Raw genomic sequence first — 19,121 nt, 5'->3', positions numbered from 1 at the left:
GCATTAATCGAGCACTGTGTACCAAAGACAGCAGCGCTGCTGGTGCTGGCTGAGGCCGAGGGTCTGTCTGGACCAGCTGTCTTTCCTCCCCTAGGCATCATAGTATAAGCCAAGTAAGACACTTGCCTGCAGTGCCTTGCACTGGCGGTGGACTGCCTCTGGCTGTGGAGGCTCTCTTTAATACTCCTGTCTCAAGGTCCCTTGACAGACCTCTTTTTGGTGGATTTGTCTAATCCTTTTTAAAGACTTTTAAGCCAGTGGTTCTTGCCCTGTCTTGTGGCAGGGAGTTACACAAGTCAACTTTGTGCTTCCTTTTGTTGGCCCCGAACGCCCTGCCAATCAACTCCAGTGGGGGAACCTCACCCTGTAACTTCTATTAGGACAGGGTGTGGTGGGGAAGATGCATCCTCTTGACGGACCAATATTAGCCTTGACAGCATTTAGTCATATTTTCTTCCTAAGGATAAGCAGAATAAAGATCGATTGAGACATGAGGAGGCTCGAGAGGCCAAGGTGGGGCTGAGATTTGGATCCGAGAAGGTGTGTGAAGTGCTGATGCTGGAACACGGTCGTCATCATAGTGCCTCAGGGCATGTTCAGACTGCCTTTCTCACACTCGCTCCCAAAGACACATGTGTTTCGGACAGGGGACTTCCTGGGTATCAGCATGTGGTTTCAGGGTAACTTTGGAAATTAACTACTGCTCCGAGCCCTCGGGTAAGCCAAGAAGTAATCAAGTATATTTCATCTTGTTTCACAACAAGCGATATCCACAGTCTACTCTTTCCCCTTTCTACGCTCACAGCAACCCTGTGAGGTAGGCGAGGCTGAGAGAGAGAGTCAGTGAGTGTCCTGAGGTCTCCCAGTGGGGGGATTTGAACCCAGGTCTCCCGGTCTGACACTCTAACCAACTCACTGCAGCAGCATCCTCTTAATAAGAGTCCAACCTGGAGTTTGAGATGGCTGCTTTGGGGGGGGGGGCTTTGAATTGGTTGGCATTTGCCCTTCTGTCCTATGCTGTTATAAGCAGCATCTCAGCACAGTTAATTTTGCAAGAGAAGACGCCAACCCCACCCCCCAGCCGGCTCAGCTGCGTTTTAGGTGCTGGAAGAGGAACTTGTTGCCCCGTAAGAACTTAGCTTTTTATTTTCTGGAGGAAATGCTCTGCCACTTCTTTTTGCACCGCCCACCCACTGGCCAAGGGGAAGAAGAGGAAGCTGAGTTGCGTTTTTCCCACCCACCCAGGTCTTCTCCTCCCCAGCAGGCCAAATGCCCGACGCTGCAGCAACTGCCAGTTCGAATCACGGCCCCTCTGATGGGGTATCTTAAGGGCCAGGCAGATCCAGCAGGGCAAACTGCGCCCTCTGACACCGGAGCCTCTGCCCTCTTCCCAGGGAGACATTTCCGCGTTGGGGTGGCAAACGCAGAACGGGATGCCTGTTGCTAGGGATGCCAGCCTCCAGGTGGGGACCCCGGAATTACAGCTCATCTCCACGCTACAGTGATATTTATATATTTATTTCCTCACATTTATATCCCGCCCTCATTCCCAGCGAGGTGGGCTCAGAGCTGGTCACAACATTTAATATAAAAACATAGATCAGCTCCCCTGGAGGAAATAAATGCTTTGGAGGGTGGACTCTGTGGCGTGGTACCCCACTGAGGTCCTTTGTCCTCCCCAGGCTCCACCCCCAAATCTCCAGGAGTTTCCCAGTTTGGACCTGGCAACCCTTTCCCCCACCCCCCCACTGGTGGCCTGGGGGGACCTGGCAACCCCACCTACTGCTGTGTGTTCGTTTCACTCCCCCCTTCCCCTCCAGCTTGTCTTCCTTTCAGGAGTTTCCTGGAGGGAAAAGGGTGATCCTGTACCGGAGGACTTTCCTACAGTGGCAGCTACGTCTGCCTTATTTTATTTATTAAAATTGTTTCTTCTCTTCAGGGCGGGTTTGGGCACGCTTTAAAAAATACCAAACCGGCAGCTGGAGCCAAACTGAAGCCAGCGGTTGGCAAAGGAACCTTAATTCTCCTCTCAAACTGACAGGTTAAAACACGTCATCGAATTAAAACAGGCATCAATTAAAAGCAGTTAAGACATAGAAGCCAGTCCGGCCGTTCAATGGAACCAGACGCCTTAATTTTAAAATCAACTCCACAAGTCTCCAACAGAAAGCCAGCGAGAACAGAGCAACCCAATGTACCTAGTGGGAGGGAGTTTCCCTCTCCGGTGGGGGCCATATTTCTGGATCCTCTTTGTTGAATTGCAGAAATGTGAAACGGCCGTATCCCCGAGTCATCTCTTAAAGCATCATCACCTTTGCTTTATTATCTTCAATACTAATACATCAGTTACTATTGGACTTTGTAGACACAATGTGATTTATTTTTGTTAGGTTGTTGCTTATTACTTGCAGCTTTTCCAAATAGAACTTTTTTGCACTTTGTACTTATATTGTAATTATATTGTTGTGTCGCTCCTGTGTTAACCTCCAGGTGGTAGCTGGAAATCTCTCGCTGTTACAACTGATCTCCATCCGATAGAGATCAATTCACCTGGATAAAATGGCCACTTTGGCAATTGGACTCCATGGCATTTAAGTCCCTCCCCTCTCCAAACCCCACCCTCCTTTGGCCAGTGGCGAAGAGGAACCTAGCAACCTTAAGCAGTCGGCAGGGAGAGCAACGTTCTGATGCATTTGTGCATCTCCCTGCTATGACAGGTGAAGGAACAGGGGCGATTATATACTGCACATTATGCAGTCGTGCACGCATACCTTCGTGCATGCATTGGGTGTACCTGTATTGAATACACACATGTTACGCAGAGCTGGTGTAGAGCATTAACTAGAAGACTGAACTGTGATTCAAGGGTAGATGCTGGTTCAAATCTTATCTTCGGCCCTCCCAGGCTTTAGAGAAGGTGCTCTCTCTCACGCGCTCTCCCTCCCCACCCACCCACCTCGGCCTCCCATCCCTCTGGCCATGTAATACCAGCCCACCTTCCAAGGCTGTTGGCACAAAATAAACGGTAAAGTGCTTTGGCCCCTAAAAGCCAATGTTCAGCATTAATTAGGGAGGGATTCAGTGGGTGTGGTTTGTGCATGCAAGCCGGATGGGAAAATCTGCGCTGCCAAGATTCCCCCTTCAAAGACTTCTTAAGAGATGTAGGAGCCCTCCGGCTTCTGCCCAGGTTTGCTCCATCAAGTTACCATCTCAGGTTGTCCTTAGCGACAGGTAAGCAAGCCTTCCGGGTGCCTGCAGTCGCACACCTGGCTTGTTCACAGAGCAACTCGATTTCAGTCGGGAACTGTGCTTTCCACTTCCCAGAAGCCGCACAAGTCCGCCTTTGTTCCTTCCAGGAAGAAGGAGCGTCAGAGATCTCTCACCCAGGTGTTGACTTTTGGTTTCACTTTTCAGTCAGGTGTTCATTACTGTCCTTTAGAAAGCCCAGCGGCCAAGAAGAAGAATTCACATGCTCAGAGGCACTGTTGTCTTCCATGCTGACTTCACATGCTGCAGAGCTCTTCCCCCCACCCCCCAAAAAAAGCAGGCTCTTGGGCACATTTAAGTCTGTGGGGCTCCTTCTGGGTTAGGGTTCCCTTGTTAATATTTCACAAAAATGGTGGTGCAGACAGGAACGTACAGCCCCAGGCTTCTTCCTTTATGCCTTGGGGGGTTTCCCCGCCCAAAAAATGTTTTCCATAAGGACAACTGCACAGGTGTCACTGTTTACTGCAGCCCAAATGACCAAGAATCTTGTGACACCTGAAATGATGGCACATTTATTGGGCAGAAACGTCCATGAACGCTGCCACCAAAACCTCATGATAGCGTTGGTGTGGAAAGCCGTCAAGTCACAGCTGACTTATGGCAACCCCTTGGGGTTTTCAAGGCAAGAGACGTTCGGAGGTGGTTTGCCATGGCCTGCCTCAGTGTGGACTGAGAGAGTCCTGAGAGAACCGTGACTGGCCCAAGGACACCCAGCAGGCTTCGCATAGAGGAGTGGGGAATCGAACCCGGTTCTCCCGATTAGAGTCCACCGCTCATAACCACTGCACCAGGGTTGGTCCCAAGTAAAATCCAAAAATTAAAGGACACCTGACTGGGACCAAACAAAATGGTGCCGAGTTGTTTTCTGTTGCCCCAGAAGGTCGGACCAGAACCAACGGGTTAAAATTAAATTAGAAGAGTTTCCATCTAGACATTAGAAAGAATGTTCTAACAGAGCGGTTCCTCAGTGGAACAGGCTTCCTCGGGAGGTGGTGAGCTCTCCTTCCCTGGAGGGTTTTAAAAGAGGTTAGATGGCCATCTGTCAGCAATGCTGATTCTGTGGCCTTAGGCAGTTCATGAGAGGGAGGGCATCTTGGCCATCTGGTCACTAGGGGTGTGGAGGGGGGAGGTAGTTGTGAATTTCCTGCATTGTGCAGGGGGTTGGACTAGATGACCCTGGTGGTCCCTTCCAACTCTATGCTTCTATGAAAACAACTCGCAAATAAATTGGCTCACTTTTCAGACTTTTTTGCAGGGGTGTCATACTCATTTGTTACGAGAGCTGTATATGACATAAATGTCGCTTGGTTGGGCCGGGCCATGCCTCGCCAGCCCAGATTGAGAGTGGGGGGGATTGCCATCGTTGGCTCGCAGACCGGATAAGGGCTCTCAAGAGGCTGGATCTGGGCCTTGTGCTTGACACCCCTGCTTTTATGTATCAGGACTGTCAGCCTTCAAGTAGGGCCTGGAGATCTCCAGCATTTATAACTGATCTCCGGACAACAGAGGTCAGTCCCCTGGAGAAAAAGGCTGCTTTGGAGGGTGGACTCTAGGGCATGTATATCCTCTCTTGGCCTGAAGGGGGCAGTACCGGAACCGTCAAGGCTCACGCTGCTGATTCGCGGGGAGCTTTTTGGATAGCAATGCGGGACACCACCTTCACCCCTTTGGAGGCCCAGTCAAATCAGAGAGGGCTTCTTTTCTCCCACGCACCCACCCCCCTCCACCCAATGCCCTTGGTTTGCTCATTCTCCAGTGGTTGGCTGTTCGGGGCGGCAGGCGCTCCCTGGCTAGGTCCAGCCGGATGCGCGTTTTCTGCGAGGTATCCTCTGATCTAAGCCCTGCTTGGTGGAGAAGCAGGCTGGACTGGCTGACCATCCGGGGCTCCCCTTTGACGCCCACCAATTGCCGGCTCAGGAGTGGAAAGGGGAAAGCCAGGGCGCCCGGCTACCCTCCGGTTTCACCCCACAAGTCCTGGGATTGTGCGCCACCACCCCAAAACGTGATCTTCCAGCTCCGGAGAAGATCGGCCCCTTTAGCTAGCAAACCTCCTACACCCCTTAAGGGAGGCTCCAACTGAAGGAGAGGGAGCTTTGCCTGTTAAATAGCTACCTGTTATCCTGCTGTTTAAGACAGGGTGGGGAGTTCAACTACTGTAAATCCTATGTAGTGGTTCCAGCCCTCAGTGGCAAATAAATCCAAGGAGTCCTTCCTCCCCCTTCCCCACACACACCATTTTTCCAGCTCCTTTCTCCCACCCACCACAGCAACAACAACAAAAAAATCAAATTCTCTTTCCTGGGTAATGGTGCCTCCATTTTCCTCTGAGAGGCAGTATGGTGCACTAGTTAGAGTCAGGTGAGGCTCAATTTTATGCACGGGAGATTTTGCCCCCATGCAGAGTTCTGAGAATTCGGATGGGGAAAATGTGCACCTAGAGAACAGCAAATCCAAGGCAAAATCTCCTGTGCATAAATGGGCCAAGGTTCAGATCCCTGCTCGATGGTTGCCCTCGAACCAGTCATTCTTTTTCAGCCTAGCCTACCTTACAGGGTTGTCCAGATAAAATTATTTTTTAAAAATATCCACTCCTTCAAAGAAAGGTTGGATTAAAATGTAGCAATGTAGCTGTTACAGTATCACCCCAGGACCTGCAAGGCCTGGGTTTGAATCCTCGTGAAATTCAAGGAGTGACCCATATTCAGCCTAGCTGACCTCGCTGGGTTGTTGTGAGGACAAAACAGGAAGGAGGAAGCTGCCCACTGCCTGGGACTCCTTGGAATTGGGGTGGGATGTGAGTGGGCAGGACAGTAGATAGACCCCTTTGCCCCCCTCACCCCTTTACTCCCCCTCGCCCTTTTGCAGAGCCCGATGACAGATGCAAGAGGCAAGGCAATGGAATTTAGTAGAGCAGCTGTGGGAAATAAATGGTACTTTGCACATGGCCAGAGGAGGCGTGCATCTTTTCCCTGAATGGCTTTCGTTTTGTGGCAGGGGTTCCAGTAAGGGCAGCACCCACCTACCCCCAGGTCCCGCCTAGGCCCTCGAGGGCACTTGGTTCTTTCCCTAAGCATTTCCTCATTAGCAGGAGGAAGAAATTACTTCTGACGAGTCAGTAGAGATCTGCTGGTGTTATGCGTCAGCGTGGGAGAAATGGGGACAGGCTGTTATGCATATAAACTCGGTGCCCCGGTTACATAACCGCGGCCACAATTACAATAATAATTAGTAATTTAATAACAAGCCATTAGTAATAACAAAAGCTAATAACATAAATCAATGTGCCTTTCTCGTTTCCAGGAAGGCAGCAATAACATGGTGGTTAGTGTGTGCGCATGAGCTGGCGGTGGTTGGTTTCTTCGAACTGGGTCAGACGTCTCTGGGAAATGGCTTCCCTGATCTCGCACTGCAAGATCCCGCCACTGGAAAGGCTCTTTTGACATGCTCGGGGGCTGCTCTTGTCGGGGATCTGAGCCCACCTGGAAGAAGTCGTTTGGGCCTTGTGTCGGGGGGGGGGGGGTGCTGCTGCCACAGCTTTTGCTTCCAAGCAGGGGAAAGGGAAGCAAGGAATCCATGGAATATGGTGTAACTTCCTTGCTAGTGAGAAAAGCAGGGTATACCTCAATCAATAACTTTGCAGAGGGGGAAAGCAGGGCTCAAGGTGGGGGCTGGAGATCTGGAACACAACGGAGCCCCTCCCCAAACCCCACCCTCCTCAGGCTCTGCCCCCAAAACCTCCCACAGGTGGCAAAGAGGGACCTGGCAACCCTAGGGCTGGGCCCCAGTACTTGTTTTCCTTTACAGGGCTCGGTTTCAAAACCTATGAAGCTATCTCACGGGAAGGAGCATCTCTGAGCCCGTGCAGAGGCCTTCCTCTCCTTAGTGAGTAGGGTTGCCAGGTCCCTCTTTGCCACCAGTGGGAGGTTTTTGGGGCAGAGCCTGAGGAGGGCAGGGTTTGGGGAGGGGAGGGACTTCAATGCCATAGAGTCCAATTGCCAAAGCAGCCGTTTTCTCCAGGAGAACTGATCTCTGTAGGCTGGAGACCAGTTGCAATAGTGGGAGATCTCCAGATTGGCAACCCTATTAGTGAGGTGCTGGCCTCCATGCAGCCATCTGGATTTGGAAATTAGCAGCTGGCTTTAAAAACAAAGCCGAAAAAAATCCCAACAGCAAAACTGCCGACTGGGCAAAAGCTGCCTTCCCACCCACCCACCCCGGTTTGCAGGCCTCGTCTGTGTGGGACGGGACCTCTTCTTCTGAGTCAGACGTGCCCACAGGCCGGGTCCTCTCCCAGCATGTTCCCCGGGTTGCCGGCCTCTGTTTGTTTCTTGATACCAGTCAGGATGAGTCAACAGCTCCCAGTCCACGCTGCAAGAACGTGACTTCCCAACACTGAAAAAAAAACCCAACGCGAGCAGTTCCGTGCCCTTAAACTAAGTTTATTGCATCGGTTTCTGTATGCCCCATCTCTCAGCAGCAGGGCTGTTTCCAACATTATTATGCTGGTTTGTTTGTTTGTTTGTTTGTTTGAAACCTGTATTAGCTGTTTTTCTCCCTTGCGGAACTCAGGCCGGCTTACAGTGTAAATCAAACTTTATTTAAAACAACAACAACAATGATAAAAACCCATAAAATGTCACAATTTTAAAACTCCAGTTAGGACTGCCAATAAATACAAACGTATATTGTAATACATTTCTTTAGAATATAAACATTGAAGCTGCACAGCCAGCCTGCTGGAGCTACATTGGCGGCAAACAGCACAACGACACCTAAAGAAAGAAACGAAAGACAAAGAAGAAGGTTGTTTCATTTATTTTGAACATTGATACTAACCAAGTGACTGTGATTATTATACTCACCAACTGAAGAAATTCTTTTTGAAACAGGACTTATACCGGATGCCTGTCTTGTTTTGCTATAATTTTGATTTATCTTTATAGGCACTGTGGTGTCTTATATTTCAAAGAAAAAATGTTTCAGTTCTTTGCAACCCTGTGAAGTAACAGGGCTGAATATATTAGTATTTTCTGGTAGGATTACCAGTTATTTTGTGAAACAATATACTTTAGACCAGTGGTTCCCAACCTTTTTTTGACCAGGGACCACTAGGACTTTTTTGTTCGGTGCAGGGACCCCAAAGTTCAAAATAAAAATTCCAACAATTTGAAAATAAACTTTAATCATAACTGTTAGTTAAACATTAAACTTAGAATAATATTTGAATATATATTTTTATAATAGAGAACTTTTAATTGAAAATATTAATTTATTATGGGTTTATAACTTTGTTTCGCAGACCTTAATTTAGTTCTCGCGGACCCCTGGGGGTCCACGGACCCCTGGTTGGGAACCAGTGCTTTAGACACTGTTTCAATGTGTATGTTTTATTTTTTGCCATAGTGGCTGACTACATTTGAATAAATAAAAACTAAGCTAGTCAAATGCAGTCCTAAATAAAAACCATCTTCAACTGCCTCCTGAAGATTGGCAGCTAGGGAGCCAGGGGTTGTTCCATAATCGCGGGGCTGCCACTGAAAAGGCCCCCTCTCGCGCGGACTCATAGGACAAGCTTCTTTGATTGGCGGGACAGTCAGGAGGGCTTCTCCCTGTGATCTTGATTCCTGTGTAGGAACATATGGGAGAAGACGGTCCTTCAGATATCCCGGTCCCAAACCATTTAGGGCTGGAGAGCCAGTGTGGTGTCGTGGTTAAGAGCAGCAGACTCTAATCTGGAGAACCGATTCCCCACTCCTCCACATGAGCAGTGGACTCTAACGTGGAGAACCAGGTTCGATTCCTCACTCCTCCACATGAAGCCTGCAGGGTGACCTCGGGCCAGTCATGATTCTCTCCGAACTCTCTCAGCCCCACCTACCTCACAGGGTGTCTGTTGTGGAGGGTGGGGGGAGGGAAGGCTATTGTAAACCCCTTTGTGACTCCTTAAGGTAGAGAAAAACAGGATATAAAAACCAACTCTTCTTCTTTAAAGGACAAAACCAACACCTTGACTTGGAAGCCAGTATAATTGCTGTTCTGTGGGGTCACATGCTCCTGGTACCTAGCCTTGACCAGCAGTCTAGCCACAGTGTTCTGCAACTTGTGAACAACCTTCAAGGGTAGCCCCAAGTAGAGTGCATCGCAGTAGTCCAGTTTAGACGTAATAGCAATGCACGGGAAACTAGCACAGAACAGAGGGGATCCTGAGTAAGAACAAGCATGCAAAGTAGGGATGCCAGCTCCAGGTTGAGAAATACCTGGAGATTTTGGGGGGCAGAGCCTGAGGAGGGTGGAGTTTGGGGAGGGGAGAGACTTCAGTGCCACAGAGTCCAATTCCCAAAGCGGCCATTTTCTCCAAGGGAACTGATCTCTATCAGCTGGACATCAGCTGTAATAGCGGGAGATCTTCAGCTAGTACCTGGAGGTTGGCAACCCTACTGCAAAGGAGACCTGAAAACTTCAACCCAGCAGTGAAGATGCAGCCAGGCCCATTCTTGGTGCTTCTTTGGGATGTCGGGATAACATGCGGGTCTTGTCTAAACAAAGAGGAGTTCAGGTCTCCCTCTGACCGGGCATCTCGTTACTTTCTGTCCGGAGCAATGCACAGAAGGTACTTTCCAAAATCAATGGACCTGGCAGGTCTCTGCCTCTAGGTGCTTGCAGGCTGAATATCAATTATTGGGGGAGGGGGAATGGAGAAGTGACAAGAGGGGAGGGGGAAGGGAAACATGAGATGGGTGCACGTGGGTACACACAATTTCCATTGATGCACCTTGGATTTGCCACTCTCTAGATGCAGATTTTCCCCATCTGAATTCTCAAAACTCTGCATGGGGGGCTTACTTTTGAGTCTTGAGAATTTGGATGGGGAAAATGTGCATCTAGAGAGCGGCAAATCCACCGAAGCCGCCCTCGGCCGCAGCCAAGGAAAGAAGCAAACATGGAGCTTCTACATCCAGTCTAGAGCAGCTGAGATAAATGTTGCCAAACCTTAGCTAAATGGCAGGCCTTTCAGGTCTTGCAGTGAGACTTTGCAAAATATGTTCAAAATGTACTGAGGATGCTGTCGCTGTTTGTTGTCACGAAATGGATATTAAATACCGATATCCATGGGGGTGGGTCTTCAAGGTGAAAGGGCAGCACATAAGTCGAAGAATCAAGCAGGGATCCTGCTTTGGGGGGGGGGATCGAAAGTCCGTCAGTAGAGCTGACCTTGGCCTTGCAGAAAGTTGGCAGTAGAGCTGACCTTGGCCAGCACCTGGAGAAAGCACAACATCCTCTGTCAGACCATGCCTGGCATTCTCTGTACATTGCACAGGCTAGGCCTGACACTAGCTCAGATGCCTCTGGGAAGCTTACAAGGAGGGTGTGAAGGCAGTAGTCACCTAGCACCCGATGTTCAAAGGTATACTGCCTCTAAAGATGGAGGTTCCATCTAGCGATTGTCCTCTTTGGTTGCACCCTGAGAATTCCACTCCAGCATTGCTTGTGACATCCCATCTTTGGGGTGCATCTTTGGGGTGCAAAGAGCATCTTTGGGGTGCATCTTTGGGGTGCAAAGAGCATCTTTGGGGTGCATCTCGAGGCTCCCTGCTTTACTGGCTTCACAGGTGTCATTCTCGAATTGTGGGTCAAGATCCAAAAACGGTGGCAACTCTCTCGCAGATGAGGCCAGGAGAGAGAGAGGAGGAGGAGGAGTTGGGAGCAGCAGCTCGCTTCAGTTTCTTGCTGGGGCTGTCAGGGACTCTCTCGTGGGAACGAGAGCGTGTTTTCGAGAGGGCTTCTTCCACCGCAGGCGAGTAAGCTCCCCCCCTTTGCCTCCCACTGCCCAGTTTCGTTTCCATCAAAACATGTCGCCAGAAGAAGCCCCGTCACCTTTCCCCGGACAGCCCCGCCACCACCTCTCCCCAACCAAGCGGGGCGGGATGAGTCAGTTGTGTCCCCAGAAGGCCCAGACGCTGCCGTCTTCACAAGCAGTGTTTTCCCAGGGTGGCTGAAACAGGGGGTGGGATGGGGGAGTGGGAAGCGGGGGTCCGATGACTGTGTTCTTTCAGAAGAGGAGGACAGGTGGAGAGGGGCAAGGGGGGGAGAAGGGAGCTTCCTGCCCCCTTCAAATCTCCACTTCACAGCAGCCTCCCTGGTTTGGTGCCTTGGGCAGATTTCCCTGGGTCTTCCCTGAGAATGATTTCATGGGCAACCGAAGCAATGTCCTCTTGTGTTGTGGGCTGAGCCCTGACCCGGATGGCCCAGGCTAGCCCCATCTCCTCCGATCTCAGAAGCTAAGCATGGCCAGCCCTGGTGAGTTCTTGGATGGGAGACCGCAGAGGAAGTCCAGGGTTGTGAGGCAGAGGCAGGCGGTGGTAAACCACCCCCAAACATCTCTTTCCTTGAGAGCCCTACGGGGTTGTCGTAATTTGGCTATGACTTGATGGCACCTCCAGCCACCACTGGGGGGCTGAGACCTCATCGTTTGCCCCCACAGCTGACACGTCTCGAAAGAGCGTGGGGCAGGTACCCCACCTCAGGGCAACCCAGAAATCGCATGCCGTGATTTCTCATGTTCTTATAAAAGGTTAAACAAACCCACAGAGAATAGCTCTCTCGGTCGCTATCACTCACAACAGCAAGGAAATGGAACCTCCATGTTCGGAAGCAGAATACCTTTGAGCACCAGGTGCAGGTAGCTTTCTACCTTGCCCGTGACCTTCCTGGAGGCATCTGGCTGGTGACTGTTGGAAACAGATGAGATTATTTAGTGCTACATTAGATATAGTGCTAAATTGGTTAGACCTTGGTTTCAGCCAGTATGCTCTTATGGCCTGGAAGCTTGGATTAAAGTCTCTGCTCTTGAGGGAACAGCCCTTAGCACATGCTCAAAGGCAGTCTGTTATGTTTTATATGGCAAGGCTCCCCAACCTTTTTTCAGCCTGCAGGCACCTGTGGAATTCAGACCCAGCCTGGTGGGCACCGCCACAAAATGTCTGCCTCACGCAGCTCACCTTCAGTCACGCTGTGAAGATCCTTGTGCTGTGGTCGCAGCTGCTGCCAAAGCTACATTTTAAAAAATCTGCACAGCCAATCAATAGGGTTGCCAACCGCCAGTTACTCAGTACAGGAGCGAACAACGCTTATAGGTGCAAAAACTATTTATATGCTACTGTGTCTACTATAATATGCACTGTCTACTAAATACGCACTGTCTATAATAGCGCAATGTCTCTCAAAGTATGCACTGTTGAATTGAACTGTTCCTATTCACCACCATCCTAGAGATGGTTCTGTACGTTTGACATAATTGTATGAATGGTTCATTTTGTGTATTTATGAGTGCGTATTATAGTAGACACAGTAGCATATAAATAGTTTTTGCACCTGTAAGTGTTGTTCGCTCCTGTACTGATTTCCTAATCTCCCGATACTAGTACAGTGGTGTCTATTTTCTCCCCCAACCTCCAGTTACTAGCTGGAGATCTCCTGCCTTTATAACTGGTCTCCAGCTGATAGAGATCAGTCCCCCTGGAGAAAATGGCCGCTTTGGCCATTGGATTCTATGGCGTTGAAGTCCCTCCCCTCCCCAAACCCTGCCTTTTTCAGGCTCCGCCGCAAAAACTTCCCACCGGTGCTGAAGAGGGACCTGGCAACCCTACAAATCAAGTCTCCAGGGGCCAATAGCCTCACCTGGCCGTGCCCACTTTCTGTAAACACTTGGCAGGCACCATGAAAGCTGCCGGCAGATGCCGTGGCACCCACGGGCATCGTGTTGGGGACTCCTGCATTACGGCTTAGCTTCTTGAACAGCCCTCGAAACCGGGACGCAAGGAGATCAGCAAAACCAAAGAGCGGTGCCCCAATCTGGAGACCCCCATCCAAGCTGACGTGCAGGCTGTAGAACCGCCTCTCCTGTGCGCCTGGCCACATGTGCCTTATGGCCTCCTGGTGTGACTTGAGCCAAAGATTTCCACAGCCCCAACTCTTCGCCAATGCGCCCCCCAGCCCCCAACCCCCTACAGACTGGGTGAGTTTGTTTTGTTTTGAAAGGAGGGCCTTTTGTGGTTGCGTCTCCAAGAGTCGATTGTTCGTCGGCGGCTGATGCGCGCATGCATGCATGCTCACGCCGGTGCAAGCGCAATTTCCTGTGTGTCATGAGCCACTTCCTCACTGCCTGTGAGAGGAAGTCAACAATCCCTTGATGGGAGATTCCCTCCCCCTGCTTGCCCCCCCTTCCCTGCTCTCTGGATGTGTTGCGCTGGCTTTCATGGTCTTGATGCAACTGCCAGAAATGAGAAGTCGGCCGGGATGCACAGAGGAACCGAAAGAGCCCGTTTCCCACCCGCGGCCCTGAAGGACCTGTCAGCTGGCCCTTTTCCTTACCAGAATCCATCAAGCCTGAGATTTAATGGCCAGGGCATCCCCTTCTCAGAACCCTCCAGGCCAACCTTCAGGCGATGTGTTTCTTTGAAGCGCTAGCCCAGGGGTCTCCAACATGGTGCCGATAGAGATCAGTTCACCTGGAGAAAATGGCCACTTTGGCAACCGGACTCTATGGCATTGAATCCCCTCCCCAAACCCCGCCCTCCTCAGGCTCCGCCCCAACAATCTCCAGGTATTTCCCAACCTGGAGCCAGCAACCCTACTTTCCCGGTACCTGGCAAGGGTTTTTAGCAAGTGGATGGGGTCAGGTGGGGCTTCTGCCCAGCAAGGTTTCTGATTGGCCACTGGAGATTTGCTTGGCTGTGCAGATTTCTAAAAATGTAGCTTTGGCAGCAGCTGCCGCTGTGTGTGTGTGTGTTAAGTGCCATCAAGTCGCTTCCGACTCATGGCGACCCTATGAATGAAAGTCCTCCAAAATGTCCTGTCTTTCACAGCCTTGCTCAGATCTTGCAAATTGAAGGCTGTGGCTTCCTTTATTGAGTCCATCCATCTCTTGATGGGTCTTCCTCGTTTCCTGCTGCCCTCAACTTTTCCTAGCATGACTGTCTTTTCCAGTGACTCTTGTTGTCTCATGACGTGACCAAAATACGATAGCCGCAGTTTAGTCATTTTAGCTTCAAGGGTCAGTTCAGGCTTGATGCCGCTACAACACAAGAATCTTCACGGCGTGTCTTGAAGGTAAACTGCGGCAGTCATTCTGTGGCTGGCTGCGCCTCCTATGGCAACCATTTTGTGGCCCCCATTTTTGTGGTTGCGCCCACCATGCTGTGTCAGAATGCCAAAGGTGCCTGCAGGCTGAAAAAGGTAAGGGACGGCTGCGATATCCTATCCCATCCCATCCTGAGGGCCTGAGGTGCGTAGCTGGACATTTGTCATGATGCAGTCATAGGAACCTAAGAACTGCCCTGCTGGATCAGACCGAGGCCCATCAAGTCCAGCAGTCTGATCACACAGTGGCCAACCGGGTGCCTCTAGGAAGCCCACCAGCAAGACAACTGCAGCAGCACCATCCTGCCTGTGTTCCACGGCACGTCATATCATAGGCATGCTCCTCTGGTACTGGAGATAATAGGTATGCATCATGACTAGTAGCCACGGATAGCCCTCTCCTCCATGAACATGTCCACTCTCCTCTTAAAGCCTTCCAAGTTGGCAGCCATCACCACATCCTGGGGCAGGGAGTTCCACAAGTTAACTGCTAGTCCCAGTAATGAAGCCTTACTCTTACACTCCCCTCCCCCAATCCTTCCCAGTCCTCCAACCACCAAAGACAACATGGAACGAATAGTTCCAGAGGGCAGCCATGCCGGTCTGCAGGAGAACAGTGAGATTCAGGTCCAGCTAGGGTTGCCAACCTCCAGGTACTAGCTGGAGATCTCCTGCTATTACAAGTGTTCTCCAGCCGATAGAGATCAGTTCCCCTGGAGCGAATGGTCGCGTTGGCCATTGGACTCTATGGCATTGAAGTCCCTCCCCTCCCCAAACCCCGCCCTCCTCAGGCTCAAAAAAAACCTCCCGCCGGTGGCAAAGAGGGACCTGGCAACCCTAGCTCCAGTAACACCTTAGAGACCAGCAAGATATAAGTGGATATCCTGAAAGTCTTATTGGCCTCTAAAGGTGCTCCTGGGCTCGAATCTAAATGAAATAAACACGTGGCTGAAGACAGAGGGGTGGGGATTTGTGCTGGCAACCCCGCTGGGACCAGACAGTGAATAACCCGAGATGGTCATGAGCACGTCGGGGAACATAACTCAATTTTACAGCTGGTTGCGAGGCAGTGGGGGGGGGGGGTTCTGTAAATGTGTAAGCCTTTAGTAAACACCCGCTCCTAACTTTAGAGCAACTGCCTGGTGCATGTGGCATGTTCATTCCTCTCCTGGTTTAACTCACACCCACGGAGGGTCACTGGCAGTAGCTTCGTTTCTTAGGGCACCAGAGAAGCTGTCTATGATCCGCAGGGATGCCAGCCTCCAGGAGGTTTTGGAGGGTGGTTTCTATGGCATGGTACCCCACTGAGGTCCGCGCCCTCCCCAGACTCCACCCCCAAATCTCCAGGAGTTTTCCAACCTGGAGCTGGCTACCCTAAGTGTGTCTCGGTGTCCCAGGGGACGCCGAGTTGTCTGTTGGGTTGTGAGGATAGCACAGACCCACAAGAGCCTTTTGTGTTGGACTAGCAATCATTGGCTTACCAAAAAAACTCAGAACATGCAAAGAAATAAAAAAAAACAGTTGTGTGTTCCCAGCTTTGTCTCTGGGCTTAGTGGTGCTCCGCTGGCTACTGCTTGAAAAGCAAGGTGTCCCTTGCCGAATCAGAGCGCTGCAAAGCTACCATAAAGCAGACTGCAGGGAAATGCAGTAGGCTGCAAGAGTTAGTATCCGCACCGGCTGTGCAGTATGCCTGAACTCCCTGAAAATGTTGCATGGTTTGGCTTTAGGTCTTCTCTGAGCTGCAATGCTGCTGAAGCTGAAATGGGTCGGAGGAATGTTTTCAAGCAAATTCCCCGGTCTCCACTCGCAGGCTTGCAAACATTTAAACGCATATTTTCCAAATCCAAATTTTTTTTAAAAAAAATTCCAACTATGAAATTTATCCGATTTGAGGGACTTTTAAGAAAGCCAGCTCTTACCAGGCAAACATTTGCCAAGTCCTTGCCAAGTTCAAACTTAGTCACTACCTTCCAGTCTGTAAACAGGGAAGCAAGATAGCGGGTTGTTGTGTGGGTGCGTGCAATAAGGATTAAAGAACACTTTGTAAAAATTAAAGTGGCATATATCATTATGCAAACTAGGGGGAAAGGTCTAGGGATATGTTGTAAACCTTTTGAGCTTCACCGACTCTTGTGACAAAGCGTTCTGTGGAACTCAAAACACTCCATTCTTCTAGACTGACCGAAAGCGCTCCATGAAGTAAGGCACACGCGATTGCTCAAGAAAAGTGTTAACTGATGCTGGCCAGTTTTCAGTTCGGCGATTTCAGTTCGGGTTTGAAAGGAAGGGCCGGATAAGAAATTTTTTGGAGTTGCTTCTTCTTCCTCAGCAGGGGCTGGTAGCTTATGGTGTCATAACCAGGAACATCTTGTACTTTCTTAACTGTGCCGGGAAAGACTCCCCGGCTGAAATTTTGATAACACGTTGCCTTTATTTGCATCCAGTCAATCTATTCTCAGGCGGATGATGGAGCTGCTAAAACCCTTCAATCAGTGAGCAGCCTTTGCCTCTGAGACGGGAGGCGCTTCTGCGGAGGCTCGGGAAGGTGATACGCAAATGCGCTTTTAATTGAATCCAATGAGAAACTGCGAGGCGGCTGATCAATCAGCAAAAACTCTTCCCTTGGATGTCGGATCTTTCCCTTTCTCTGCTTGGTGCATCTTTGCCCGTCCCATCCTTGGGGACCAACTTGGCACCTTCCTACCTACTGAACGGCAGAACGAATCAAGAGCAGGAGTCGGCCCCCAGCCGGAGTGGGATTCTCCCTCTCCGCATTTCTGCCAAAAAAAAAAAAAATCATCTCATTGTGGCCAACCGAGGCAGGCAATCCCCTCCAAAGATCCCCTCTCCCTTGACACCCTACAAGGCATCTCCCTCCAGACGGTCCAGCCTCCTGCCCGGGGGTATTTCCACCCAGCTGGCCTGGCCTCTCTCGCACAGCCTTCCCTGCCAGGGGATTTCCCCAGAAGCTCGAGTTTACTGCTCCACTTCAGAAGCGCCTTTCCCTTCCCCGGCCTCGGTTCCTGGCAAAAGATCAGCTCTTGGAAATAACAACCACCCTCTTTGGTTGGGCCAAAACCCGGGAAGCGTGGGCTGCCTCCTTTCTCTTTCCCCTGCCCCCATGCCCCTCCTTGCCACTTTCCCAGAAATCAGGGGTGTTCTCGGGGCTTTGTTTCTAGGGAATGGCAGGGTCCCCGGAACCGGGAGTGCAGGGCCCCAAAGTCCAGAGTTCGGCATGGGGGCCGCCAAAGCAGTCTGTTGCAAGCAAGCCCTATGGAACACAGCAGGATTTCCTTCTGAGTAGGATTGCCAGGTCCCCCAGGGGGTGGGGGTGGGGGTAGGGTTGCCAAGTCCAGGTTGGGGAACTCCTAGAGATTTGGGGTTGGAGCCTGGGGAGAAGAGGGACCTCAATGGGTTACAATGCCATAGCGCCCACCCTCCAAAGCATCCGTTTTCTCCAGGGGAACTGATCTCTATCATCTGGAGATGCGCTGTAAATTCCGGGGGTTCCCCAGGTCCCACCTGGAGGATGGCATCCCTACTTCTGAGTCAATATGCTGTGGTTTTACAGCATGTGTATCAGTCTGTGGAGGCGGAGGGAAGGGGAGAGCGGAGCTTGCAAGAATATCAGTTCTGTGCTTCCCATTTAAAGTATGCAATACCCTCTAAAGCAGGGTTCTCCAACCTCGGGGCTTCCAAGCGTCTTTAGAAAGTAGGTGGGGCTTTTGCCCAGCCAGGATTCTGATTGGCCACTGGAGGTTTGATGGGCTTTGCACATTAAAAAAAAGTTGCTTTGGCATAGGGTTTGTATATTAATACACGTTGTGTTTGATAAAAATTAGCCATGTGCTGTTATTTTGGTTGAGAACCTCCAGGTAGTAGCTGGAGATCTCCCGCTATTTCAACTGATGTCCAGCCGATAGAGATCAGTTCCCCTGGAGAAAATGGTCGTTTAGGTAATTGGACTCTATGTCACTGAAGTCCCTCCCCTCCCAAAACCCTGCCCTCTTCAGGCTTCACCCAAAAAAACTCCCGCTGGTGGTGAAGAAGGACCTGGCAACGCTACTTTGGTAGCAGCAGCCACGACAGCTCAAGGGTCTTCACTGAGTGGGTGAAGGTGAGTGAAGGTGTAGCCAGCCAAAAAGGCATTCTGAACATGCTCCAAGAGATGCTTCTTCTTGTGATTTGACATGTTGGCAGGGTGTAGGCTTGAAACAGGAAACAAGAGTCAGGACTAAGGCCTTTTCCGCATGCATCACTTACCCCCATATTTTCCACGTGGTCAATCTATGAGGCTTGGAATTGAATTCCATGATTTTTGTCTGCATGCCTCGTTTTGCAGTGTTGTCCTCTGTTTTCCCATATCAGTTCTATCCTGCCTGAACTTTCCCCTAAAAGCGACGTTTTCTGGTGGGGAGCTTCATGTCATTCATGATGTGGATGTGTGAGGGTCTCTGTCTATGTGTCTCTGCTTCCCATCACCTGCTTATCAGTGAACTCGTAAAAGCAGTTCACAGTTCACACCTTCTGGTCTCAGGCGCCAGGCCTGATTGCCCCAAGTATCTTCCCCCCCCCCGCTGTTCTTCCTGTCAGTACTCCCTCAGGCCGATGCGGCCTTGGAAGTGTGATAGCTCTAGCAGACTTCCTGGGACTCGTTTGATGTTTTGTATTATGCCAAGCTTGTAACTTCCCATAACAATAAGTGTGAACCCCAG

Source organism: Euleptes europaea, chromosome 3 (assembly GCF_029931775.1).
Source record: "Euleptes europaea isolate rEulEur1 chromosome 3, rEulEur1.hap1, whole genome shotgun sequence".
Taxonomy (NCBI): Eukaryota; Metazoa; Chordata; class Lepidosauria; order Squamata; family Sphaerodactylidae; genus Euleptes; species Euleptes europaea.
This window is presented reverse-complemented; position numbering follows the sequence as displayed.